A 26542-nucleotide genomic window follows, 5' to 3' on the forward strand; every position below is an offset into this window, starting at 1 on the left:
AGGCTGGTGGAGTGCCTCTAGTAGCTTGATAATCTGGGGGCCATTCGCAATTTTATTCCCAGAGGCCGTAATAAAACCCCTTTCTTTCCACAATAGTCCGTGTGCATGGACTGTAGAAAAAGCATAGCGAGAGTCAGTGTATATATTAACCCGCTGGTCTGTCCCCAGCTGTAATGCTCGGGTGAGCGCAGTGAGTTCTGCGGCCTGTGCCGACCATGAGCTTGGCAATGACTCCCTCCATACTACCTTATCCAAGGTTACCACTGCACATCCTGTTCGTCTTTTTCCATCGATGACAGAGCTGGAGCCGTCTACGAAGTATTCAACATCTGGGTCCTCAATTGGGTCCTCAGCAAGATCAGGTCGCACCTGTGTGGTTTGATTTAGGACCTCAAGGCAGTCATGCATCGGTTTTCCTGGCTCCGGCAGCAAGGCAGGGTTTAAGGCTGTAGTATGTTTGAAAGTAAGTCCTGGATTAGAGAGCAAAAATATCTCATACCGTGATTGTCTGGAGGGGTTAAGAAATTTCCCTCCCTCAGTCCCTAGGATCTGGGGAACTCCATGAGGAGTGAGTATTTCCATATCCGCACCCATGACTATCTTCTGGGCTTCTTCAACAACCACTGCTGTGGCTGCCACAGCCCGAAGACAGGCTGGCCACCCGAGTGCCACTGGATCTAGAACCTTTGAGTAATATCCCACGGGTCTCCAGGTCGGGCCCGATGGCTGTGTCAGCACCCCTGATGCAACCCCTCGATTCTCATGAACATACAGTCGATATGGCTTTTTACTGTTTGGGATGGCCAGGGCAGGGGGCTGGGTTAATGCTGCTTTAAGCAGATCAAAGGCATGCTGCATTTCTTTATTCCATTTCCATTTAGTGAGACTCTCCTTAGTTAGTGAGTCATATAGTGGTCTAGCCTTCCCACCATAATCTGGTATCCATAGTCGACAGAACCCAGTTAGCCCTAGGAATGCCCGCAACTCCTTGGGTGACTTAGGTGGGGTTAGACCTTGGATTGCCTGTATGCGATCTGCACTTAGGGCTCTGACTCCTTTTGAGAGCTTATATCCCAAAAATGTGACTTCAGGCTGACATATCTGGGCTTTCTCTCTAGAAACTTTATATCCTTTTTTTCCCAGAGTGTTTAGGAGTGACCTGGTGGCTTCCTCACAGAGCTGCAAGTTTGGGCTTGCAACTAGCAGGTCATCCACATACTGGAGGAGAGTCACTGCGGGGTGTGATCCCTTCCACTCCTCCAAGTCCTTCTGAAGGGCAAGTCCGAAAATATGAGGGGCTGCTACGAATCCTTGTGGGAGAACTGTCCACATGAGTTGGGCTTTATGGAAGGTGTCTGGATCCTCCCATTCAAAAGCAAACAATTTTTGACTGTCTCGGTGAAGGGGAATAGAGAAGAAAGCATCTTTCAAATCTAGCACTGAAAATATTTCAGCTTCCCCCGGTACTTGTGTTAAAATCGTGTGAGGGTTCGGGACTACAGGATGGTCTGAAAGGACCTTCTTATTTACTGCCCGTAAGTCTTGGACCAGTCTGTATGAGACCCCATCTGCCTTCGGCACTCCAAGGATGGGGGTGTTATAGGGTGAAGACCCTTCCACTAGCCATCCGTACCTCTTGTATTTCTCTATTAACGGCTTGAGTCCAGCTCTGGCCGCTCGGCTGAGTGGGTACTGCTTTACCCGAACGGGCCCCTCCCCATCCTTGAGTACGATCCTTACCGGGGAGACGAACTTAGCTCGCGCAGGGGTTCCATCAGCCCATACTGAGGGGTCTACTCCAGTCATGTGATGTTCTGGACTTACTGCAGGGCATCGGTCCTCCAGGAGAGCCATCTGATAGTTCGAGCTCTGCTTGACAGGTAGCTGGACCACCATCTGATCGTCTCTGAAAAAGATCTCAGCTTGCAATTTTGTGAGTAAGTCCCGCCCAAGGAGTGCAACCGGGCAACTTGGAGAATACACAAAGGAGTGCTCAAGCAAATGATCTCCCACTTTGGTGAGGAGTGGTTTACAAACAGGGAGTCGGGTTTGCACTCCCTCAATCCCTTCTACAAGTACATGCTGTTCACTAGTTCCTGCACAGGGGGGTTTTTCTGGAATCATTGAAAATGTAGCCCCAGTATCCACCAAGGCTTCAAAGTTTTTGCCACCAACCCTAATGGTTACCATGGGATCTTCTCGGGCTCCAACCCGAAGGGTAGTGGTCTTAGATCCCTGTCCCCTTCATTCTGAATCCTCACCCTTGTCTTCTGCCCGCATGAGGTGACCTCTCGGTTCCCTCTCTCTCTTCTCCTTCAACTTCGGGCATTCCCTTTTCCAGTGTCCTTTCTCTTTGCAATAAGCACAAACGTCTGCTCCCACTCTTTCTCCTTTCCCCTTCTGCATCCCAGCCTTTTCAGAGTTCCCTCCAGTTATAGCAGCTGCTAGTGCTGCCATCTGTCGCTGAGCCTTTTTATCCTCCTTGCGCTCCTGCACTTGCTCACGATTCCCATACACCTTATATGCAATTTCCACCAGCTCTGAAATCGGTTTCCCAGCACCTCCCTCAGTTTTCTGTAACTTCTTACGGATATCAGCAGCAGATTGACCAATAAACATAAGATTTACCATGCGCTGGTTATCTGGGGCTTCTGGATCCAGATCCGAAAACCTGCGAAATGCCTCATACAGCCTCCCAAGGAAAGCTGAGGGATCCTCCTCTTTTCCCTGTCTCACTTCATACAACTTAGACAGATTGGTAACCCGAGGCACTGCCTTTCCCATTGCTTCCACTATAATTCCCAGATACCGTGCACTCAGCTCTCTGCCTTCGGCAGTGTGATTATCCCATCTCGGCTCTTCTACAGGGAAGGTATCACGCAGAGTACGACCAGCAGCACCCTCTAACTCAACTCTGGCTGTCGCAATACGCTCTGCTGTCCCCAACACTAATCTCCTCTCCTCCGGGGTTAGGAGGGTCTGGAGCATCATCTGGACATCAGCCCAAGTGGGTCGATGAGTCTGCCCAATGGATCGAAACAAATCCCTCATCTTTTCAGGGTCTTCACGAAAAGAGGGGCTCTGATTCTTCCAGTTAAATAAATCTGAAGTGCTAAATGGGGTGTAGACAAAAGTTGCAGTGCCTCCTTCCCCAATAACCTCTCGCATCGGACAGTTCAGCACCGGCTGTGACTCTACAGGCTTGCGCAAATAATAACCCTTATTTCCTGATTCAGATGAGGCACTTGGCTGAGGCTCACGCTCTAACTCATTAGGTATGCCTTGGTACGTCGGTGGTGGTCTCTCTAAGGGAGGGGGCGGTGGTGCAGAAGGACTGGATGCCGAGGAGGCGTCTGACTCATCTTCGCTACCCGACAGGGCAACCGGAGCACGGGTCCGGTACTCAGCCAATTCAGAATCCCCCCCCTCATTAGACTCAGGAAGTACAGGCGCCCCCCCCCGAGTCTTTTTCTTAACAAGCATCACATGAGACTTTACTAAGTAATTCTTAATCCAAGGTGGCTGATTTTGAACCACCCACAACCAACAATCAATATAAGGAAACTGATTCCAATACCCATTTTGCATAACAATTTCATGGATAGCTATCACTTCTTTTAGCACAAAGGATCCTTTCGGGGTCCAGTGGACCCCAAATGTTGGCCACTCGAGTTGACAGAACTTAATTAAATCATCTTTTTTCATTTTTATTCCGTAATCGGCCGGCCTTGCAAATTTATTAAAATGACGTAATAAGCACCTTAGAGGGGTATCCGTGTTTTCTACACGGGAGCTAACCGTACCCATTTTGCCCACAAAAGTGCACCCAAGGCACACCAAATACCAAAAAGTCCCTTACAGCAGATGATTTACCATGAGAACATGCACACCTCCTGCTCCGGACCCAGAACCAAATTGGGCAAAGGGAGTTCGTATACTCACTCAGATACCCCAGAGATCTCGATCCAAAGCCAAAAATGTGTACCTGGAGACTCCAAAAAAAACAAAATTTGCATAGGAGCTCTTAGTGTTCCGGATGTTCCGGCTCACACCTCAAGCCCCCCCTCAGGGCGAGCCAAAAAGAAAGGCTCGGCGCGCAAACCCCCCAGGGGGGCAGAGACGATGTGCCGACGAACTCCGGAGTTATCCAAAGAATGCCCCACGTTGGGCGCCAGGCTGAAGTAAAAAAAAACTCTCTCTCGGTTCGTTTTCTTTGGAGGCTCATTGAATAACAAATTCTTAGGCACACATTGTTGGTGAGACAAAAGGTATATATTTGCAAATAGGGTCAGAGGGAGAAGACAAAAGATCAAAACCCTCTGCCCCTGAGTACCATCATTAGCAGGCTTTTATCCCCTCTCTTCTGGCACGTGTACAGAAGCAGGAACTCTTACAACTCATTTCCGGTTCATACAAACATGCATGAGAATACGTCAGATCATGCATCCCATGTGTATTATAATTAACTACTTAAGTATGCGGGGCGGATAGGCTTAATATGTATTAGCTGATTGCGCCTGCTCAGAAAGTATTTTAGGTTACCAAAAGTTCAAACCTTCTCTGCCCCAAGGACAGGACCATTAAAAATTGCAATTTACTCTTATCTACATGAGAACGCTAAGGAGTATATGCTTTACTCTAACAAAGAGATAGTAAATTTGCAGAACAAAGAGAGCTCTTAGAGTTTTCCTTCAGTTCCCAACCCCCCCCCTTCCCTCTCTCATTAGGGAGACAAGGAAGGCTGGCAGCCGTACTTAATCAAAGGACAACTATTGATGGGAGCTAACAGCTATTGATAATGCATTTTTAATAATATTTCTAACACCGATTTGATTCAGATTCAGAGATTCGGCAACCGAATCGGGTCAAATCTCCTCCAAATCAAATTACCACCTGAAGCTTTGCACAGCTCTACTGATTCATGAGCTTGATCGCTAAATGGAACTGAAGTGAAACTGTAGTACCAATGGCTATATATGTCTGGTGAACATTCCTTCTGTAATGATGGTGCCCACAAACACGTTGCATCTGTGATACTAGCGTTGCTGTTAATGATTAGAGCTCCTGGTAATTTCAAATGGCACCAGAGTGGTCAATGTCAAATTAAATATTGCTGCATAGCTCTTCTTTCAGAAGTCTATGAATACCTTTCAGTGTACTAGAAGGAGAGCCAAAAAAGGGAAGTTTTGTACTGCAGAAATCAGGAATGCAACTGAAGGAGATAAAATGTAAAGACAGATCTTTAACAGTTGATTTGGGTTCCTGCCATTTCCTGAGCTTACCTAGACTATTCAGTCTGAAAAGTTTATCAATTTGAAAAGTTCATCAGTAATATTTGCATGCATGTTGATGGGCTCTTAGAAAGTAAAATGAGATTTCTTCCTCTAAGTCATTTGTCTGTGATATCAAAGATTCTGCTTCAATCCCATTATGGCCTGACCCCTAATGAATGAAGGGAAGAAATCTTGATCAGCCACCTAGTGCCTCCTGGAATATGCATAAGTGTGCGGTGTTATTTATTTTTCAGTAAAAAAAAACTTACTAGCAGGGTCCTAAAGAGAGATGAACAGGGCCGCTGTGTTGGTCCCTTGGGTTTTCCTGTATCTTCTAATACTGTCAATTTCAGTGACTTCAACAGAATCTAAAATTTATGTAGTAGCTTGCCTTGTAGAAAGGGGCAGCATTTTACAGCCACAAAAAGGACTATATGAAATACTTCACCCACAATTTGTGATGAAGAAAAAAAGCTGTTTAACAACCCCATGCAAATTGGATAGCACATAAAGAAGAATGTGTTCTGTTAAAACTCATTGGGAATTTAGGTTGAGTAGGAAGAAATTGGACTAGGACCTCACTACTAAGCCCTCTGCCTTTTCAGCATCTCTTAATAGCTACACCTGGTGAGAATCTCATTTTATGCCTCATCAAAAGATAGCACTCCAAGCGGAACAGCGCCCCTAATACTATACAATGGCATTTGCTCAATACTGACTCAGACAGATGAATGCCATCTAATGGATCAGCAGCAGCATTTCCTGCAGTACCTGAGGAGATGTTTCATCCAAATATTGATTAGGCTAAACTCTGTTTTAGTTTTTGAGATCTGACAAATCACAGCCTAAGATGCTATTTCTTCAGGAAGAGCCTTTGCAGAGTTTTGGAAAAGGAATTTAAACAGTGAACTATCAGGATATGCATCATATAGATGTGTGTGATTCTTTCATCATTCTGTCTGATGTGACTATGAAGGCTATAAATGGAATTGAACTATGGTGTCATGCAAGGACAGAAAGCAGGGTAGATTTGCACCTTACACTAAATGCCAGGGGACATTATCATCTTAATAATAGATCAAGGCACTAACAAATAAATCAAGACACTAACAAAACTACATTTTATACATTGAGTTCGCTTCTGCAAATAACTGCTGCAGGAGGTCATGAAGCCAAATCTTGTAGCTGGATAATTTTGACCCATAATAAAGCAAGGTCTACATTTAGCAAAGGATAATCACAGCTTATTACTCAGGACATCAACTGAATGCTGCAGGCATAAAGAAAAGTATAATCTTCACTTCTACGTATATGTTATTTCAAGGAATGGAGTGATTCGGTATTAAAATTGGTTACTGGACCTAGGGGGGAAAAAAAGAAGGGAAGTTCACATACAGCACTGGTGCCCACCCTATTGATGCTGCAGGCCCAATGAATGACATGGGCTGGATTGGGCCCCCCACCACTTGCATTCAGCCCTAGACCACTGAATTGGGGTCCTGTGCTGCCTCTGCTTAGCTCTGTAGTGAAGGATCAGGCCCCTGCACCACCTCCAGCTGGCCTGCGTGCCTAGATTGGGGGCCAGGCTGCATCTGCATGCTAGCCAGACCCCGTGGGCTCGAGGGTCCAGAAATTTGGTGCAGACCTACAGGGTGACTCAAGGGCCCAGAAATTTGGCACAGGGTTCTGGCAATTGCTGCCACTGCTCTCCTGCCCCCAAGCTTTTGGACCTGTGGGGACCCCTGCAAACCCGGCAGCTCCACTTCACAGCTTCCAGCAGGCCTGTTGGCTGGGGGTTGCACAGCCCTGATGTAGGCTTGAGAAACCATCCATGCCTGATCTCACTACACCCTTTTGAAATGCCTCAAACGTTTCTGGGATAAATGAATTTTTATTTCTACCTGGAATACATTTTACAATCCTTGCGTTCTCCTGCACCCAAGGAAACGTGTGTGAGCCACTAAGTTTGCAAATAAAGAACATTTATTTTTTTTACTACTGTCTAGTTGCTCTAAGAGGCGACCACGCTGACTGCTCACACCCCCCTAGGCACCCTACAGATGGGCGGCCAAGAACCTGTCTCTGCCCTCCCGCTTTTCCCCGAGACGACCGCTCCCAGGGACGCCGCATGCAAGAGACCCAAGGCCCTCCTCCTCGGGGTCACGGGAACTGACCCCGGCCCGCCCGCGAGGGGCGTGTCTTAACCCAACCCTGGCCTGGCCCCGCCCCCAGCCTCGCTGGCCCAGCTCCCGCGCCGTTTCTGCTGATAACGGTAGACCCGGGCGGCACAGGCGCAGTGTGTGGCTTTTTGTGTTCCTTGGCCCCAGAAGAAGATGGCGGCTGCGCTCCTGGGGGGCAGGCGGCGGCAGGAGGCAGTGACGAGGCGTGGGAGGCAGGTACCGGCGGGGCGGGGCGGGGCGGGGAGGGGAGTTATGGTCTGGCCCCGCCTGCTGCTGCTGGTGGCGGAGTCGGGGTCGTTGGGTGAGGCGGCGCGGCGACGCTAGCTTGGTGAGTGGAGTCCCGGGGCTGCGGGCGGGGCGGGGCGGGGTGCGGTGCGCGCCTGGGGGACGCAGGGTACAGCCCGATCCCTTCGCATCCCGCAGGGTTGTAGCCTCCCCCCCGCCGCCCGCCATCAGAAAGCGAAACCAACACCAACGCGAAGCAAAAGCGAAAGCGCCTCGCTTCGTCTTGTGCCGAACGGACGCCGAGCAGCCGGCCCGGGGCAGGGCCTGGGGCGCCCCCCGGGGGTCTGGCTGCGTGGGAGCGGCCGGGGGCTTAGGGGAGGAAGGGAGCTAGCCCGGCTGGACCGCGGGCCCCGGAGAAGGGGGCACCTGAAGAGAGAGTTGATGCTTGGCTCTGCCTCTGGCACAAGTCCTCTGCCTCAGTGCAGTGCTCGGGGTGGCCTGACTTCACTTGAAAACTAGTTACCCCTCTCTCCTGCCCCCTCCCCCCCCTTCTCCTTACCCTGCGGAGGCTTGTAACCACCTTGCAGGCCTTGGGGCACCCAGCAGAGATCTTGCAACACCCCTTTCCGTGAAGTAACTTTTCTTCCTAGTTTCAGAATAATTGACTTTGGTTCTAGCCCTAAGTATTCACTCTATTTATTCTTTTTTCACTACACTTACAACTGTCTGAAGTTGGGAGAGTTGCTTCATGTCTGTCAAACTTTTCATCTGAAGCCAATTTCTTCTATGGTAATAGGAGCCACAGTCCTGCAAAGAATTAGGCAAGCTGTTGATTCCAATGCAAGCACTTCTGTGAGTGAGTGAGTCACTCCCTGCTCATATGTTAAATCTTCTGTAAGATTTGGGCTCTGTGTATCTGCAATTTAACTGCTATGTGTAGCCCTTGCAATGGATTGTAAAGGTTCAGAAATAATTGATCTGACGTGAACTAGTTTACCCAATCTGTATTTCTGAATGTGGATTCTATTTTCTAGAATGAAATGTGGCTTACACTTGTGCATATATTAAAAGAGAATACTTCCATGTGGTTTAGGTTCAGGAAGATCCTCATAACAGATAAGTCACACAGATCTGATTCCCTAATTCTCCCTGCTATGTACCTTTACCAGAAGTCATGGTACTTCTCAAACAGAGAAGTGGCCAAGTGCTGCCTCTGGGAATGAGGGTGGGGGGTAAGGGGTAGGAAATGAATAACCTCTTTCTGAGCTACAAGATCTGCTCTTCTGGAAGTTGGAAGTGCCAGTTATGGTGGGAGTTAGAAATTACTTATGTTAATTAACATAAGTTTACAGCTTTCCTAAATAAGAGGTTTTGTAAGGACAGCTGCTGAAATGCCTCTTTGTGCCTACATTCATTTGGAACATGGGATGTTTATCATTATCACAGACCTCACAATTATATTTTATCTGTGCATTTGGTGTACATCAGGGTCTTGCTCTGACAAAATCTCTATTGTTCTGCTCAGTCATGTAGGGGTGCACCAATAGAGGTTTTTGCAGCCAATACTGATAGCCGGTTTTTAAGGAGGCATATTGGCCAATACTGATCCAACTTCCAATACCAGCCTGGCAGCTTGGAGAGCTGCCTTCAGCCGGTACGTCCATGGGGAGAGGGAGCTGGAGCAGGGGCTGCCTGGGTGGGGTAGGGTGGGTGCAGGTGGAGCAGTGGCTTGTCTGGGATGGGGGGAGCCATTGGTCTGGGAGCTGCTGGTCCGGTGGCTTGTCTGGCACTTGCCTGCTTGTCCAGCAGCTCTCGCTGCTGCTCCTGCTGGTGGGGGGTGTTCCTGGATCTGCATGAGGCAAGGTTGCACCAGGCTCTTCCTGGAGGGGAGGGGCTGTGCTGGGGAGGAACTACAGCAAATTTCTGGCTGCAGCCCCACCCTGCTGGAAAGAGCTTGGTGTAGCCCTGGCCCCAGCCTGCCCAGTGCAGATCTGGGGGCACATGCATCTCCACCCATGCCCTGCCTGTACATCCCAGGTGAGCTGCCACTCCATCCTGTGCCTGCCCTGGCTAGGCAGCTCCTGCCCCAGCCCTGCATCTCCCTCCCCATGGGGGGCCTTGATCTGTGCCCCCCACCCGCACCACGCTGGACTTACCAGCTACACAAAGCTCTCCACACTGCTGGCCTGTGGTCCTCGCTACCTGCGTTGCAGCTGCACACATGCACAGGCCGCTTATTGGAAATTGGCCATATCAGGCCAATATTACACTTTCTTTATCTGTGCTGATCTGATGATATTGGACTGATGTATCAGTGCACCTCTACAGTCAGGTTTTTTCCAGATTTTATTTTATTATTTTTGACTTTTTTCTTGGAGATGGATTTTTGCATCATCAAATCAACTTTCTACAGAAATGTAAATTTGACAGGGATGGAATTTCCAGTAGTCATCTTCTTGTGTTGACACCACACTTGACCATTTTGTTACAGATGTTTGTGCTTATTTACTGTACTTTGCAAGATCATTCATTGTACATGTGACTTCAAGCAGTGGCCATTGCAGCAGGTGTTGCAGAGTCTGAGATGCTCTCTCACAGTCATACATGGATTTCTAGCTAAAAGGAGAGAGAGAACATGTTATGGTGTGTTCTCCCACCTCTTCTCCCCCTTGTCGTGTTTCCCTCCCCCCCCCGATAATAGCCCAGTCATTGCGGCATTTGTTTGGGATATGGAGATGCAAATTCAGGTGCCTAGTCTGAACCTGACAGAGCAAGGATTTGATCCTTTGTCTCAATACCACATATGAGTGGCATAAACACTAGTCTGCCAAGTATTCTAACATAATTGGGCATATGCTTATTTTCTTCCATTTAAAAAAAATAAAATAAAATAAAAGCTCTTGGGCTTGTTGATCCAGTGCAAAATTTTAAAAAATCCTTTTAAACTCGTACTTTGATAAGACAGGAAATCCTTTTAGTTCCAGTTCAAGACTTAGGGCTTGCCTTCACCATGGTGTTAGCACAAGCTGTAAACTTGAGTTTTCTTCCAAATTGGGCTACCAGCTACAAATTAATCTTTTATTTTGAAATATATGGTACTCTGAACTCATGTGGACTTGGTTGAAGCTTAAGTGCTGTAGTGAAGTTAGCCCCACTGCACTACTAAAGTTTAAAGCAGTGTGATGAGTTGCTAATTTGGTCATTCTGTGTTGCAGTAAACTGTGTTGCATAGCTCAAGTGTTCTTTTGCTGCATAGTTCCTTGAACTAGACTGGCTTGAAGGAATCCAGCTAAAGCAACTGTTGCTCTAGTGATCAGTAATTGCTCTGGGCCTGAGGTGCTGAAAAGAGATCTTCCTTAAGTGTTCATGTTCCAACTGTAGTTCAAAGGCAGAAGCACAAATACTGTTCATCTCTCTGTGAAACTTCTGGTGCCTGGGAAGCTAAATCACTTAAAGATACTGTTCCTAAAAACACATCTTCCTTCTATAGCCAAAATTTTAAATGGTTTATATAAAATTTAATATGGACTAGTACGTGACCTTTACAGATACTTTTATAACTAGCTAACTAAATATGCTAGCAATATTCATGTCAGTTCTGGGGTCTTCTCCACAGCCTCCTGCACTTGGTTGTCTCTAAAATGTGAGTGCTACTATCAGGTAGATCATTTGTTCTGGCAATGTTATGATTTGTGAGTTGGTTGTTTCAAACTTTATGAGGTCATTGCCTAGCTGAGGTTTTTTGTGTTGTTTTTTTTTTTTCTGGCAAAATGTCATGCTTCCTGCCCTCTGTTTCTGTTTTACAAGGAGGTATTGCCTTGTTTCCCTTGGGAAACGTTGATCTGTGATGGAAGCCTCCATTTAGACTACAGACCAATCTTCTGTGACACCATTGTGTTTATGATTAGAGATTTCTGTCTTGTATGTATGCCCTTTGCATCATGTTTAAAGAGCTGTTGCCACTTCATGAGTACTAAGTATGATAAGCAAACAAAAACAAAAAAGATTTGAAGTCCTCAGTTTTTCTGACCTTAGCTTTTAATTGCTACGGGAATTCTAGTTCAGTGTCGTTGGTTTGTTTTTGTTTGTTTGTTTGTTTTTTCTATAGATGTTTTATTTAAAAACAAACAGATATGTAACTGGTACTGTTCTGTAATCTTATTATGTGACACTTAACACCAACCAGTTGGTTTGGAGATTTTGTGGTAATATATCTAAACTAAACTTCACTGCATACTGCTTAAACTCCTTTCCACTAAAAACTACAGCTAACTATTGGATATGACCATGCCTAGGAAAAACAGGTTTGAGATGCATCATTGTCTAGTTTTCCTAGAAGGTACTACAGCTGTCTTGGAAGTGAAAATTAATAGCCCATAGCGCTTACCATTATTCCCTCTAAGGAGCAGTGGTCCATGAGCATGCCGCCTTGGTCCGGTGTGGGACATTTACCAAAGACTGGGGCCGGGGCCAGGGGCTCCCTGACTCTGAGGAAGTGCTCTGCTCCTCTGCATCAGGGCTGGAGCGTGGAGCACTTCGCTGGAGCTGGCGGAGCCCACACCACCCCACCGTCCCAGCCTCTATCCCTGCCTTGCCTCACATTCGCGGAGGAGCCGCTGCCTGTTGCTTAGCCAGTGGAGCCTCAGCGGGGCAGGCAGCGGCTCCTCTCCAAGGTGAGGCGAGGCAAGGCAAGGCTGGAGGCTGAGGTGGGGGGCTGGTGTAGGCTCCACTGCTTCCAGGGAAGTGCTCTGCTTCCCAGCCCTGATATGGGGGAGTGGAGCACTTCCCTTGAACTGGCAGAGCCCGTACCAGGCTCCCGCCCCAGCCTCTCTTGGTACATAGCCTTGAAAAAGCTGTGTACGGCCACACTTTTAGTTGTGTGTAGCCACACGCACGCACCTTGGAGGGAACCTTGGTGCTTACATAACTTTTTTTTTAACTTCCAGTCAATGTAAATAAATCTGCCTACGTCTCTCCATGTTTGGGAGACCCATGTTTGCTGTGCTATAAACGTGGACTCTTGCCTATACCAAGATATACAACAACAAGTCTTGATAGCTTCCCAGTGTCATATACTATCCTTAAATTAACATCTTTAGCCCTCCTCTTAGGTTTTTCAGTGTTAACAGTATGCTTGAAGGTTGTTTTAGCAGTTTCTGTAACATGGCAGAATCATCCTAGAGTCTTTATGAGAGTTTGTCTCTGAATTAACACTGTTTGAGTATAGGGGGACATGCCTTCCTGTGGGTTCCAATTCTGAACTGCTCCATTAGCAATAACAGTTCACACTGAGTACAGACTATTAAATCAGATGCACACAGCCAGACTGAAAAAGGATGTGGGCACCTAAGTTCAAGAGTCCACAAAATGCTGTTGAGATGTTTAGGTCCCTAAGTAATTTTACTGATTAAAACTTAAGCACTCAAAGTTCTGCTGCTACCCATGCCTAAAGCTGGTGCCATCTTGAGTTGAATTGAGTGTTTAGGTACCTGTCTCATGCGTAAGATTTCTGGGATTCACAAACTGGGTATGCCTGGGGCCCAAGTCCCTGTAATCCAGTAAGTGTCCTGAGAGTACACCTGACATGTCCTGACAGCATCGGACGTTATGAATCCCAATTCTAGGTGGCTTTCTCTCCACCTTTGTGGTATAGCAAAATTAGGTGCCTAGCTTGGGCTTGTGAATTCTTCTTATAGAACTGAACTTCTGGGCACTCCTATGCCTCTGAGTCTGGCCTGTGTTGTCTTGCTCTGGACTCTGTCCTGCTGTGTTTCTATTAGATTTTTCTGGAGAGTCTGCAGCCAGTAGGTATCTCCTAGACTAGTATGATTTGCAAATGAAATATTGTTCCTGTTTAATAAAATTACAAGGGGCCTTTCTAGCAATGATGTTAGCCTGTTTCTGTTTGGTTTTAGTTAAAATTAGCCTTCCATTTTATGAAGACTTGCAACTTTATTTAGATCTAGGTGCTCTTTTTAAGCATATTGATAGTTGTTGCTAGTGCATGTGATGACTAAGCTGCTAATCTCCAGTTTTCCCTGCTGCTGTAAAAGGATGGTGTCAGTAGTCTCCTCTAGAGATCCAGTATATAAGCATAGAATTAAGTTGTTCACAGACTACTTCAAGACTTGGGCCTTTTCAACTCTTTAGTGAAATTTTGCATCCTGTGACCACTGGACATCTTTCTGGAATCTCCGTTAGTGAGGCAAGACATGCATTTCTGTACATAGCTCTCTATTCCCAGAGAGCACTGCATCCCTCTGTCTGTTAGACCAGAAGAGAAGAAATACAGAATTAGAGAAAGGGAAGACAGTCCCCTTTATTAAATATCTTAATTTGGAGAGGGAAGCAAGGGGTTCTATATAAGCTGAGGCTTCAGTCCCTTTCTGCAATAACAGTGGAGTGTACCCACAGCAGTGAACTTACTCAGCCCTGGTTTTAGTCTCTTCTGTATAGCCGAAGAAACTGAGATCTTTCAGCTCATTTCTATACTCTAAGAACATCCCTGTCCCTTGGAAGATGTTTTTAACCTTTTCCATACCACTGGGTATTCTTGCCTCTCTAATGCATACACTTTCTCAGTGTTTTATATTAACCATTAACTGGCTTCTCTTCCTCTGTTGCTGTAACAGATTTTTCTTTTTTCTTTGCCCATAAATCTAGTTCATTATTTTGTTATAATGAGGATGAGTTCACCACTGTAAGCCCTGCAATTTACTTATTTTTCTACTCTACTTATGGCATTACTTTTAATGTCAGCAGCACTTTCTGTCAACATATAAGCTTCTGTACCAATGTCCAATTAAAATTAATAACAAGTGTTTCATTTTACTTTCAGGTTGATGTCTTCTGCTGCAGTGGAAAAAAGTCATCTGCGCTAATGATGCTACCACCATCCTTTGTCTGCAGTGCATGCCCTCCAGCCCTTGCAAAGCTTTGTAATTCTTTGCATTTCTTGCATCTTTTGCCATATGGGCATTGTCCTCCTTTTCAGAGTATGTGCAGCTCTTTGTGTTTTTGCTTTCTGGATTCTGGCTTGAATCTCAGCATGTCTTTTGCTACTGGTCTCCTTAATGGTATTTTTGGATTCTCAATTATGCCTATAATGTTGGAGCACTGTCTATTCCCCCATTCTTAACTTTGGCTTGGCAAATTCTAATTTTCTTGTCTAATATTGATCTGAGTCTGCCAGCAGTCTCTTGCTCTCTCTGAGAACTTTTATGCTGGGTTCCAGTCACAATCTGCTCCCTTGTCAGGGACTCTTTAGTGCCTCAGCTGCATTTATGGTGATAAAATCAGTCACACATGCTTAGTTTCACTTTTATATTTTCTGCTTAAAAACATCTCGTTTTTAATTTTTATATGGAGTTTATTAACTGCATCTTTCTATTGCAGTGTGAGTTCAGACTCTTCTGCCTGAGTTGACTGTAAACTGTTAAAGCTAGTTAATCAGAATGTGGTGGTGGTGGTGGTGTTGTCAGATAAGGCACCTTATGGTTGTCTGTCTTTTTCACTGGCACCATTGCTTACAGATACAGACAAGTGCCTTGTAAAGTCCTTCCATATGCCCATGGTGTTTCAGCTGTGGAACTTCTACTCATGTTTTAATCTTTTGCTCCTTGTTCCATGTGAGTTTGAATAACAGACTGAAGATGCTGGGTGGGTGGGTCTTTGTTCTTGTTAGGATGTCATTTCAATTGCTGCTGCTTAAAGTATGTATTGTCTCTTCTCTGACTTGTTTGGGAAGCTAACCCACATAAAGGTACAATTCCCAGTACTAGAGTTGCAGTGGAAACAAACCCTCTAGTATCCCATGGTTAAACTTTACATTAGACAACAGTGCTTACCTGTATTAAGCAAAGGTATAGTTCAGCTTTTACTATTTTAAATGTCTGCTGCCTGCTGTGAACATGTGTGTGTTGGATTATTTTTCTCCATCTGCTATTTTTGCAACTTTCCAAGTTGTATCTCTCTGTATTTCCTGTCTAGACTTCAGCTTTCTCTTCATCTCTTGCATTTTTTCCTCTCTAGCGTTTGCAGTAGTCCTAGTCTATATTTAACTAACCTGCTCTTAATATCATCTTCCAGATTTGTTTTGTGAGAAGCTAGCTCTTGGGTTCATTTTAACAAATCCTTGTTGCAACCTACCGATGCTGCTCCTATTCCCCATGTACTGTTGATGATGGCTCTTTTGTTTACAGTTGTTTTGTAAACTACACAACATCACTTGTCTTAGTGTAACAAAAAGAATATAGCATGTGCGTTTATTCTGCAGTTGAATGCTAGAAATTAAAGATGACTAAAGAAAGAATAGAAATGTGGTTACAATACACTTTTTGGCAACCCAGTTTCTAGGTTAGAGGCCAAAATTTAGAAGTGAAATTTGGAATCTAGTTTTTGGTATAGGCTAGAAGCCTTTCAGGAATGTTGGTGGCTATTTTCAGAGTTCCAATCCATGCTTCACAAAAGGATGCAGTATTAATTTTGTGCAGTTTTATGGTGCAAATTGAGTACATGAAGGCTTAATTCTTGTGCCCTCTGTACACAACTGGACCATGTCTGTGTGAAACTTGTCTCTGTTTGCATTGGTATGTAAGACTCCCAAGCCAGATATGCAAACTTATCGCTTACATTCTTCAGCTACATCAATTTCTGTGAAACTACCCAAGTACTTCAAGTCAGGCATATGCTTACAAGTACATCTATTAAATGAAAATCTGTGGTTGCATCGCAGGTTCTGGTTGCTAGTGCCTAAAGTGGTGAAAATTCAGAGATGAGCAAAGTTTTTCAAATGAAGTTCCTCTGTTAAGTGTCTTTTTACAATAAAGCTGTGTACGTTGTTAAAACTTAAATGTTCATGAAATCTTGTGCCAATCTTTCAACTTTATTTTATGTATAAAATATAGAAATAACTATCAACATCTTGTTGGTCTGAACTAGTGTTTCAGATAAAATTTTGAAAATGAAAAAATGCATTCTCTTTGAATGCTTTGGGGGGGGAAACTAATATAAAAATACAACTTTCTAATCACTTTCTAAAATAGTTGAGCCCATCCTTTTGTAACAGTCTTGCAAAGTACAAGACTATTACAAGGGTCAGTAGCCTGCAGTCATTGAATCTAGCCTGCAGACTTGGGGGTTTTGGTGGCTGGGGACTTCAGCTGTAGGAACTCTCCCCATGTGTGTTACCCTGTGGGGAAGTGCTAGCTGCAGCTCAGTCCTATGTCACATTCAGCTGCTTCTGACCTGATCCTAGTTGCACTCTGCTCTAAAACCAAAAACTATTGCTGACCTCTGCTATAGTATGATTTAGGACTATGATAAGTAAACTTCAGTCTGGTTTACACAGGGCAATACTAGTTCCTCTTGCTATATGCAGTGGATGCGTTCCTGAAAAACTTGCATAACTCAAATTTGCATAAAGGGAACCCACTTCACAAGGTATCAAATAGGGATACATTCCAAGACCCTGACTGCATTAGCACCAGGTAAGTCTGCTGGAGCCGGGGTAGTTCTGGGCTCTTCCTGGCAGGGGGCTGGGCCATGCTGCACTTGGGGCAGGCAGTGGCGGTGTTGGGAGGGTGATTGGGGGACCCACAACACAATTTGGAGTGGTTGCAGGCCCCCTATAGCCCCCCTCCCTTGCCACTGGGGCCTCTGCCCCTTGGCGCACAGCTTTTTTCTCTCTCCCCACAGACTTACCTGCTGCCAATCGCTTAAGATTGTATTTGCTTTGTATATAACAAATTTTGGGTATAAAAGGGTTGTCACACAAGAAGAAACTTCCATATACAGAACCTACCTAAAGCGTAGAAAACCTGTACTGTATTTTTGGATACAGAACATTAGGGTTAAATAGCAGTGGTGAGTTCATGACCTTCCCTGGCAAGCTATTGAGGGTTTGATTGCATTGTTTCATGAGACTAATAACGGCTCTAGTGACTTTTTTTTTTTCTTTTTATATCATACCTTGCAAAATTGAAAAACATACACCTCCTTATGTGTATATTGGTTTTGTTGTGGGGTTTGTTTGTTTTTTTTTAATTTTCAGCCTCCTCTACAGTAAGTTGAATTTTTTTTATACCTTGCATTATAAGGCCTTCCACCCCTCTAAGGACTTCTCTGTTCCTAGATCCCTTTTGTTGTTCCTCCTTTTTGAACTCTCAAGTCTGAATGCCAGAACTAAGTATAGGTTTCTAAGAGTGATGTTACAAGTGATCTCGTTTCTGTGATCTTTGATTCCATCTAAATATCTTTCTTTTATGTACCCCATGACACTTGTTACCCATGGGATTTTGCACTAAGAGCTTGTGCTAAGGCAGTTATCTCTGACCAGGGCTCTTGGTTTTCCCTGATAACAAATCACTAATTCTTTTGATTTAAAAATAAATAAATAAAAATCAGAGAATTTACAATTTTTATTCATCTAAAACCCCCAAAATCTGTAACTTAAAATGAAAGGCCACTGTATATAGAGGTATCACTTGAACCCAGTGCTTTCTTGATTTTATTTTTACAGCTTTAAAACAACTTGGAAGCCTATCAGTGCCTCAGTTATAATAAAATAAACGAAATGACTATACATTTTGGTATTTGATTTGGGGGGAGGGGTATCATGGGGAAATCGGAGCTCCCTATGCCTCTTCTGTTCACAGAATGCAAGTCCATGCCCTGCTGGGGGTGGGGCCCAGCTGCTAGGGCTATGGTCCCAGAGGCCCCTTCTCCCTGCAGCAGCATCTGAGCCCCAGCTACCTGATGTCTGCCTGCTGCGGGCTGGGCGAAGGCAAGGCTGGCTCCCCACCACTGCTTCCGCTCCCAGGGGAAGGGGAGAGCTGTACCCCCCAGCTCTGGGGGTGGATGTAGACTGCCCACCACAGGCTTGAGCTCCCTGTCCTGCTGCCAGCCTGTGGGGTCTCCACAGGGCGAGACCTGGTGCTGTAGGGCAGAACAGGGCTGCGCAGGGAGGCTCCTCACCACTGTGGCCTCCCCACTGCCCTGGCAGGGTATTCCCTGCCTGTGTGGCAGCAGCAACATGGGGTTGTGCCCTTGGCTGCTGCCACAGGCAGAGGACAGCTCATCAGGGCAGTGTGTACCTCACAACAGCAAGTAGCTTTACCCATGTGGCCTTGCTGCGCCCTGCAGCACCAGGTCACACCTGCTTGACTGCCTTCTTCCTGCTTTCCCCCCTCTCCAGCCCCTTGCAGGCTGGCACTCTGTCATCCTGTGGAGAGCTCTTTGCAAAAGTGCAAAATCCACAGGTTTCTCCATTTATTTATGGGAAGGGGGGGGTAATTTAAAAATAAATAAATCCATACTTTCCTCAGGTAACGGAGAATCTTTTTTTTTTTTTTTCACTCTGTTTTCCTGTGGTGTTGACTCCTAATTCCTTCTGAATTGCTGCTTCCCAAAATAGCATTTATACGATTAATACCTTGCATTCCGTGTTTCCCAAATACATTTATCTTGTACTTTTGTTTCACATTGGATTGTGACCATTTAGTCGGGCAACTCCAATAATTCTATTCCATCAGTCTGTCATCCATAGATGTTATCAGAATTATTATTATTATTTTTTTTAATCTTATACCTGTCCAATAAAAATATCAAATGGCATTGCACCAAGACCAGTCCAGGGATCCTGCTTGTAATGTTTGTGTTTTTGCTGTGTCCTTGTAAACTGCATTTTGAGAGACCATTGAGCCAGTCTGTCTTGTATGCTCTGATTCAGGGTGTGGTAGAGTGTTGGAACTCCTTAAATCTTGTTTGGGATTCCTGGATCATTGCTTTATCATAGGAAAGGAGAGAGGAGGATGAAGGTGTTAACTTCGCTAAATGTGGGAGTTTTTTCAGAATACCTTGACCTTTCATTTTGTAGGAAATGCAGGGAGCCAAATATGTGATGGATAGACTCTGGTATGTCAAATATGCAGCTTGTTTAAGTCTACCTTTCACATTATGACCTAGTACATAATTTGTCTTAACCTGGTTGCTAGAGAAGAAAGGCCAAGTCCCCCACAAGCTGATTCCACTGAATGAAATGCACCTAATGGGTGGAAATGGGATATGAAACCAAACTAGTTTGGACTAAGGGAAGGGAAAACAGGAACTGCAAAACAAATTAGAAGGAAGCAAGAGATCGTTTGCAAGAGAAGAAAGATGGGCTGGGAGTAAGGGGCACTGACAGGGCTAGAGGGGCAGGTTTTTGTTTTTTTTTCTTTCTGTATTAGTAGAGATTAAGGCAGTGGTTCCTGACTTTCTAGTCTCAAGGCACCCTTCAGAAAATACCAGCTCTTAGTTTTCACTTGTATTTTGACTACAGAAAAATAATGAAGCAAATTTTTGGTTGCAAAGAACGCAAAAGTATTCTGCCACATCTTGATCTCTTCTAATTCCTAACTGACTTCCTATTTGAAATTCTGGGTTTATCTTGTGAATTGTGTTTTGCACACCTAACACTGCTAACCTTGTGTTGCACCCCACGGCACTCTTGAAAGGACCTTAAAACACTCCAGAGTGAGAATCGCTGGATTAAGGGCATGTCTACATGGCAAAGCTTAGTGCCAGACAGAGATGCATGGGCTAGTTCTGCAAACTATCCTGGAACTGAAAACAATTTACTTATGTTAGAGGCAAGGATTTCTTAAAGGGATATCTTTTTATTGGATCAGCTGCATAGTTGGGACAAAGTTGGGCAAGCTCTCGAGTGCAAGACATACATGTTAGCATAATGCTACGTTGAGGTAATGAACTCTGCTGCTTTAGCCTGTCCCAGTGCTGCGTTAATTTGACTATACTCATTCCAGTTCCAGAGCTAGCTCTGCCTATGCTGGCTTCACCTAGCACAATCTTTCTACAGTGTAGACTTCTTAATATGTGACCTAGCTATTTATGCAGTACAACACAGAGATGTATTGTACAATACATGGCTTGCAGTTTGGATCCAGCCCACTTGGCCCTTTGTATCTGGCCCACGGGTCCCCTAAAATAGTTAGAAAATGAATTATCTGCTCATGGCTGCCTGTCAAAGATGACAAGGTGCCAGCAGAAGCAGGACCCAGAGGCAGCGGGACCAAGGCCTGCCTGGCCCTGCCCCAGCCCCCAACCAGAAGCTTCTGCTTAGCACAGAGGCTTCTGGCCTGGCAACCCATGGGGCTATTCCCCCTTCCCTCCCTCTATCTGAGAGTGGAAACTGAGATAAGAAGGGGGGAGGGGAGGATCACTGGAGCCAGCCCAACCTGGCTGCATAGCCAGGACCACACAGCACAGCAGGGGCCTGGCTGGCTCCTGCCATCCTGGCTATGCAGCTGGGAACCATGTGCCGCTTGGTGGGATGGGGGTGGGGGTAGCAGTGGCAGTAGTTGGAGAAGGAAGGGAAGTGGCAGGGGAAGGGCAGCAGCAGCAACAGGTGGGGGAAGAAGTAGCCATAAGTGAGTGGGCAGGAGTTCAGGGCCCACAATGGCACCCCAGGGCCAGAGCCAGTGGGGGCCTAGGATAGAGCAGAAGGAGTGCAGAGCCAAGGCTGGTAGAGGCTTTGTGGAGCCAGGCCAGCTCCAACCCTCTTCCTGCCTGCGGCCCAGCCACATGCAGTCCTGGGGCTTGCCAGAATCATGCACAGTCCAGTGTCGCCATGGGCCATGAGAGCCCTGGTCTCATCATCCAGTGTTGCTGCTAGTGGCAAGGGCTGTGTGCAATGAGGGAAGGGAGGAGTATGTGTGTGGGGGGTGTTTGTAGGGAAGGTCCCATGCACACCCCACCATACTTGTACCTGTACCTCCCCTATGCCCCCACTGCCATACATTGGGAACCCACAACCCTCTCAGCTACCCTCCCCTCCACCTGTCTACCTGCACATGCTCCCCCTTACCCCTATACCCCTCCATATCCCCCCGCAGTATACAATGTAAGACGTCATTTTAATCTGTTACGCAATCATGTCTATGTACACTACGCAGAAACACACAAATCAGGACAGAAATACTTTTTGATATCAAATTAATGTATGCTGTTAGATTTTAAGAATATAATTCGGTTATTCTCTGGTTCCAAGATGTCAAACCCCCTTGCCAAAAGGAATACTTCTAGGAGCAAGGGGAGGGAAGTCCAGTAGCAAAGGCTAGGGGTTAGGGGGCAGGACTGCCAGTTCAAAGATGGTAACCAGGGGGCAGGGCTACCCTTGCAGCCCTCAACAGCTCACCAAAACTTGTTTAGTGGCCCTCCAGCCAGAATAATTGCCCACCCCTGAAGAACACCGTTAGAGACTGCAGACCTTTCTCAAGGGATGAGTATGACTTAAAGCAGTAGTCTCTAACCTTTTTAAGTAGGAGATCACCTTTTGGCATTTAAAAGCCACCCAAGATCTCCTGTGATGCTGCCACCCCCTTCCCCCAGTAGGTAAGTCTGTGGGGAGGGAAGGGTGTCACAGATGGAGGCAGAGGGAGAACAAATTATATGGGGGCATTTGTCCCTATCTGGTAAGTCCCATTCATCTGCGGCCCGACTCAACTTAGTCCTGTCTCTGCACCACTGTCTATCACCATGGGGGGCCTTGATCTAGCCCCCGCCCCTTCCTTCCCCCGTGGATTGACCTGCTAGGCTGGGGCACATGCATGCATGAATGCATGCACGCACGCACGCAGGCATTCAGCCCCCCCACCCCAGGCTTGGATCGACTCTAAGAGGTTCAATGATCTACCAATGGATTGAGATCCACTGGTAGTTGACTACTGACTTAGAGTCCAATTCAGGATTGCTGTTGAAACTCCAATGGGACAGGAAGATATTATGCCCAGGATACCTGTCAGAAGTATGGTTGTCAATAGTTGGTTTCTTAGGAAGCGTGAAGTTGAGGAAGGAAAATTTTGAATTCAGTAGTTCAGGACATTTTAAGTCAGCCCTCCATGAAGACATGAGTCTAATGATTCTGCTCTAATCAATGTAGTGTTATACTGCATATGTACAGGGAGGCAGTTTAATAGCTTGTTTACCACTGCAATAAAACTTATAAGCTGAAGACATGGGCACATAAACAGGCTACTGCAAGGTTAATGAAGGCAGAGGTTTACAGTGCATGAGCTATTCTGCAGTAACCAATTACACTTCTGTCACCTGAGTTGTAAGCTACTGGGGATTAGTCTCCCAGGTGAGGGTAGGGGTTGATTACTGTAAGACAGAAACGTACATGCGGACAGTTGCTGTGAATTACTCAGTGATGCTCAATCTTTTGGCCCCACAGGTCAGATAAGGTGTCACAGATCAGTCTGTGGGCTGGACTGGACCCTGTCTGTGGAAGTGGGTATATGTAGTAGTGTGGGGGCCCAATCTAATATGCAGGGCCTTGGCCTCCAAGGCTCCCTATGAACTCAAAGGGAGACCTACAAGCTGGATGACATGACATCAGGTGTTGGATTTTGCCCGTTGACTGAGGATTGAGATCCCCTGGACTAGCCTGGGGCGGGTAATTATTTTGTGCAGGGGGCTGCTTACCTGGTTTTAGCGAGCTGTTGAGGGCTGCATGGTTAGCCCCTCCCCTTGACAGGTGCCCCACCCCCTAATCATTCTCTTGGGACCAATGTCCCAAGGCCAACACTGGTGGGGCCCAGAGCAGGCTGGCAGGGGTCTGTGGAGATGGGCTGGGCTGCACCAGCAGGAAGAGGGGGGAGCTGGCTTAGCTCCATAGAGCCCCTGCTGGCTGGGACCCCATACTCCTGCCACCCTGCTAGTGCTGGCCTTGGGACACCGGTGCGGGCCCCATGTTCCCACTGACTCCCATGCCCACTCGCTCCCTGTACCCGGCTCAGGCCCAAGGTACAGGTAGGGGGCAGCATGCAGCACTGACCCCCTGCTTGCTGGCAGGGAAGAAGCTGGTTCTGAGCACAGGGAAAAGCAGCTTCTTCCCCCACCCCGTGGCCGGCACTCCCTGCTGCAGCTGCTTGCAACCTGTGTGGGGCTGTTCTGAGCAGGCACAGGCAGCCCCATGTGGGCTGTGAGCGGCTGCAGCACGGGGCTGCTTTTCCCACGATCGGCATCAGCTTGTCCAGCTTGGGCCCTGTGCCAGCTCCAGGCTTGCCTGTCGGAGTGGCACCGTACTGGCAGCAGCTGCTCAGCATGGAGGAAAGTGCCCCTCCAGCTTAGAAGTGTTAGAAGAGCTAGTGCAACCTTCGGTTTGCTTCTTTTTGCTAGCACTGCTGAAAAGAAATATGGAGCCTAACCAAGTACCTGTATGCTTAAAGACTATCACATGGTTTCAAACCTGGTGCCAGAGGATCCTCTGTAATGAATCTCTTAGGCTGCTTCAGGTGGAAGCAGAGGTCTGAGGGCATGAATACCCATCCATAATTGGGCAGGACAGTCTTGGAATGGGAACATCAAGTCCTGGTCCCAGGCTACGTGTCTCTGGGACACCATTTGTCCTGGATTCACAGTATCCTTCAGGGACCCAGGTTCGGGAAATGTTTCCTCTTACAGGCTGCTGGGAGTGGGATGCGGGGGGGTGCCACATGCATGTGGCTGGGAATACAGCCAAGCAGTGTGGAGAGCAAGTAAGTGGACCTACAAGTAAGACTATGGAGGGGAGGTAGCAGATAGAGGCCCCCATGGTGAGGAGGGAAGTGTGTGGCAGGTACTGGGGGTGCTGCCCAGCTAGGGTAGTGCATGGGGCCTAGGGCAGGGAGTAGGATGGAGCCACAGGCAACTCCACTAGGAGGTGGTGGGGAGGGCGTGCTTCCCCACTGCTGTGCTCGCTCCCAAGGGGGCCATAGAGGGCATATGCCCCACCACACTTGTATGTAGGGTGGGGGCAGATGTGGGCTGCCCACTGTGGCCTCGGGGCTCCCTGCCCTGCTACCTTCCTCTGGGAGCCCTGCACTGGCTGTGCCACCATTGCAAGGTGCCCCTTGCCCACCTGGCAGCAGCAGAGACAGCAGTGACAAAGAATTTTGCCCCCTACTGCTGCTGGGAGGGCAGGGGTCATGTAGCCAGCATGAGGCTCTCAGGAGAGGCAACAGGGTGGGGAGGCTGGGGGTGGGGGAGGAAAGGTAGGCATTTGTTCCACCTTTCCATTTTGAAAAGGTGGGCACCCTAATGCAGCTGCACAAAGCTGCATTTGAGTAGTGTGGAGTCAGGGGCTTGCATTGGCAAGGAGCCAGGGCTGAGTGGCAGCACAGAGCTCTGGCTGATCAACACTGCTGGGGCATGCAGCTGTGCAGAGCTGCATTTGGTGACACAGATCTGGAGCAGAGGGTATGCAGTGGCATGGACAAGGATGTGACTGGGCAGTGGCTCTTGCCTGGCTCTATGTGGCTGCCTGAACACAGCTTCTTGCAGCCACGTGCCTGATCGTACAGAGCTCTCACCGGTCTGCAGTGCCAGAGATGTGCAGCAGTTTGGAGCCGAGGGTGTACACTCCTGATAGCCCACTGGAGTACTCATGTGGCCTATGGAACCATTGCATTTGGCCCACAGTCCATATGTTTGACACCCCTGATTTAGCCTGATCTAATTTATACTTAAGACTTGTTAGGTTCTTTTAATGATCTGCTTATTGCTGCTACTGAATATTTTGCAATAAAAATTGATTTGTAACTTTGCAGTAAATTTTCTGGACTCCTTAGTAGCAGACTTAATAGTATTAGCAATATTGCTAATGCTGTTAATTTAAAATAATTTATTTAGAGCTTTAAATCTCCTCCAGGAAAAACCTTTAACCCTTCACAATGTATGGGCCTTGTTGCATGGTAATTTTGGGCAGCTCCTGGAGCTCTTAAAGCCTGGATTGTTTGCATGTTAATACCTGAAACTAGTTTTCAGCACTTGTTAGGCGGCTCTAAATTATGCCACTCCAGGGTAGGTTCATCAGTCATCAATGTTGCTTAGCTCGTGTTACACTAAGGTGTAGCTACTGTAGTCTAAGCTGCACCTTCGTATAAACACCCTATCTGCCTTACCTATCCTTCTGACCTGGTGGATTGGGCCCTTCCCCAGTATCCCAGATCCGTGCTTACTGCCCTCTCTGCTGCCGCTGCCCCCCCCCCCCCCCAGTTTACTGTACTGTCTGTCTTGGGGAGCAGGCAGGGAAGAATTAACTTGCCTGCCTGGTCTCCACAGCTACTGCTATCCAGGCTAAGCTCAGCCTAGAGGAGAGTAGCAGCCTGGCAGCAGTGGGTGGCAGGGCAGTTGCAAGTAAGCAAGGGGAACAGAGGGGGAACTGGGGTAGTCCCAGGGGCAGAGGGGAAGCCTGGAGTGGAAGGGGGAAGGATTCTTACCTTTCAGTCCTCTAGCCCTCTGCTGTTGGTAATGGTAATACCAACATCTCCAGCCCCTGAACATAGGGCTGCCCCAAATTTTGAGCTACTACTAACACTGATCAACATTTATGCAGCCTGCAATGTAAGGTGTAACAAGGTCGCGCGTAAAAATCTGCACTAAATGTGGCCAGAATCCCTGTGATGCTCTAAAGTCATTTAGGAATGAGCTGTTGCCTAGTTTGTCTCTTCATCTCACTAATCTAGTAGAGTAAGTCTTGGGCCAGGGTTTTTGTGGGTGATATCATTTATTGGACCAGCTGCATGGTTGGGATAAACTTAGACAAGCTTTTGAATGCGGGGCATTTTTCATTTAACCTGTATCTGTTGGTGAAAAAGAATCATTGCATTCAAAAACTTGTGTAAATCTATCCCAACCATGCAGCTGGTTTTTAAATAATGTCTCACAAAAATCCTTGCTTTTTTTTATATATTTCCTAGATCATCAAAACTATAATAATCACCCCAACACTATCATATTAAGTTCTATATATTTTCTTTTGGTTTGATATCAAAGTAAATCTTTTTATTTTGACTATGTGTCTTCCTAGATGTTAAAAATGGT

At 46.7% G+C, this 26542-nt stretch overlaps 1 protein-coding gene across 5 annotated transcripts in view; it reads left to right on the forward strand.

The window, feature by feature from the left end:
* Positions 1-7501: 7501 nt before the first annotated feature.
* Positions 7502-26542, forward strand: part of FNDC3A (fibronectin type III domain containing 3A) — a 232899-nt gene continuing 213858 nt past the window's right edge. The window contains exons 1-2 of one of the 5 annotated variants that reach the window (XM_090026027.1): positions 7746-7781; positions 14517-14673. The gene's annotated coding sequence lies outside the window, so the exon portion shown is untranslated. Of the gene's footprint in view, positions 7670-7708; positions 7782-13649; positions 14674-26542 lie in introns of those variants that run through there. The other 4 variants (XM_090025998.1, XM_090026004.1, XM_090026012.1 and 1 more) reach the window with 4 other exon arrangements.

The sequence above is a fragment of the Crocodylus siamensis genome, chromosome 1 (assembly GCF_052110815.1).
Source record: "Crocodylus siamensis isolate JL-2025a chromosome 1, ASM5211081v1, whole genome shotgun sequence".
Classification (NCBI taxonomy): Eukaryota; Metazoa; Chordata; order Crocodylia; family Crocodylidae; genus Crocodylus; species Crocodylus siamensis.